The sequence below is a fragment of the Calidris pugnax genome, unplaced genomic scaffold (genome assembly GCF_001431845.1).
Source record: "Calidris pugnax isolate Ruff unplaced genomic scaffold, ASM143184v1 scaffold48, whole genome shotgun sequence".
NCBI lineage: Eukaryota > Metazoa > Chordata > Aves > Charadriiformes > Scolopacidae > Calidris > Calidris pugnax.
Window position 1 is genome coordinate 511,275 of NW_015090787.1, and position 1,970 is coordinate 513,244.

The window sequence follows — 1,970 nt, forward strand, 5'->3', positions numbered from 1 at the left end:
TGCAGCCTGTCATTAGTCAGAGACGGCTTTTGATCCAACAGTGTCACCCTTTGTTATGAGCTCTGTTAACCACGTGCTCTGCAAAGTGCTTTCGGCTGCAAATAAGCAGCTAGATGTTCAGAAGCGTTGGCTGTCAGCACCACCTGTGGAGCCTCAAGGGAAGCTTGGCATTTCTGGAAAATCTAGCTGTTTACTTAGATTCTGTAAAGTCTCATTTAGATACCCAACCTTTAGTCTTCCCCTTTGGAAAATGGCTCTTGTTGGAGCTGTGTTTTCTCCTGAGGGACACCTACACATGAGCTACTTGAATGTCACACTCAGTTACTTGGCAGTACACTGTGGAAAATTACTGGCCTTGTACTGTTGAGCCAAATGTAGACCTATTTGTGTTTTTAAAGGAATTAGTATTCTTTTCTCTGTTTAAAACATTCCTATTACTCATAATGAGTCAAATCCTGGCCCCATTCAGAGAGTGGTGCATAAATGGGCTGTTTGCTTCTGAGGGAGCGCTTCCCAAACTCCCTGTGCACCTGCCTTTTCCCAAGGGAACCAGCCTCGGCTTCCCACCCCGGTGGTTCCTGCCCACGTTGTCCCAGCCTGACTCATGCAACGGCTCCCCGTCTTCTGCCTTCACTCCCCTTAGTGCTTCACCTCCCGTCTCACAGGTGCTAATGTCACTGCCTGGAGTGCCGAATACGTTGAGAAAAGGAACAAAATATGTCTTCTGTCAGAGAGGAGAAATGACACAGGGTGCCCTCTGGCCCAAAATCTTTCCCTGCTGCCTCCATAGCTACAGGCGGGGGTTCAGCCAGCTTTGGGGTCTCGTCACTGTCACAAGAACACGGCTTGCTGTTGTCCTTGCACAACAGACACCATGGGTGTCTGCCTCCCCTGGACCAGGACCAAACCCTCTGTGGTGTGCCCGCCGATGTGTGCTGTGGCTGTTAGAGCCGGCGGGGCTCCATGTCCATCAGCAGCAGAGCCATGCACAGTGCAGTGCCTGGGAAAACACAGCCTGTCTCAGGTGTAAGCACAGAATGGAGCCACCCGGCAGGCCAGAGTGTACCAGGGTCAGGGGCAGCCCCACGTTGATCGCAGAGGGACATGCAATAGCTGATGAAGTCTGAAGTCTTAGGAAACAAAGTGAATGTTTTGGACAGGGTCTGATTAACAAACAAGTCCAGAGAGGGCGGTTTCACACCGCCTGAGCTGCTCCTCTGGTGGGACTTGCCTTCCTCACTGACACTGTGCTGTCGTGTCACCAGCTGGAGGGAACATAGAGCTCCGCAGGGAAGGTACAGGATGGAAGTCAGGCAGGTCTGCGGAGCATCAGCTGGGCAGTATTAATTCATGGAACGGGCTGAATTGGAAGGGACCTTGTAGGTGAGAGAATCACTGAATTGTCTAGGTTCAAACAGCATTCTTGGCCACCTGGGCACGCTGCTGGCTCGTCTTATCATCTAATTAGAACTGATCTAGTTATGACTAAGCCACACAGTGCCACCTCCCACCAGATTGGGTTGCTCCAAGCCCCCTTCAACCTGCCCTTCAACCCCTCCAGGGATGGGGCAGCCACAGCTCCTCGGGGCAACCTGGGCCAGGCTCTCACCACCCTCACACCAAAGAACTTCTTCCCCACATCTCAGCTCCATCTCCCCTCTTCCAGGGTCAAACCCTTCCCCCTCCTCCTGTGGCTCCCCTCCCTCATCCAGACTCCCTTCCCATCTCTCCTGGAGCCCCTTGAGGGACTGGAAGGGGCTCGAAGATCTCCCTGGAGCCTCCCCTTCTCCAGGCCGAGCCCCCCCCCATGGCGTCCTCCCCCCACCTCCCTTCCGCCAGGGGGCGCGGGGCCGCGTCGCGGCGGAAGTGACGCGATGCCGCCGGGAGTGACGTCAGCCGGGCGGCCATTATCGCCGGGGGGCGGGGCGCCGCCGCCGCCGCCACCGCCCCCGCCGTCCCTTTGTCAGCGC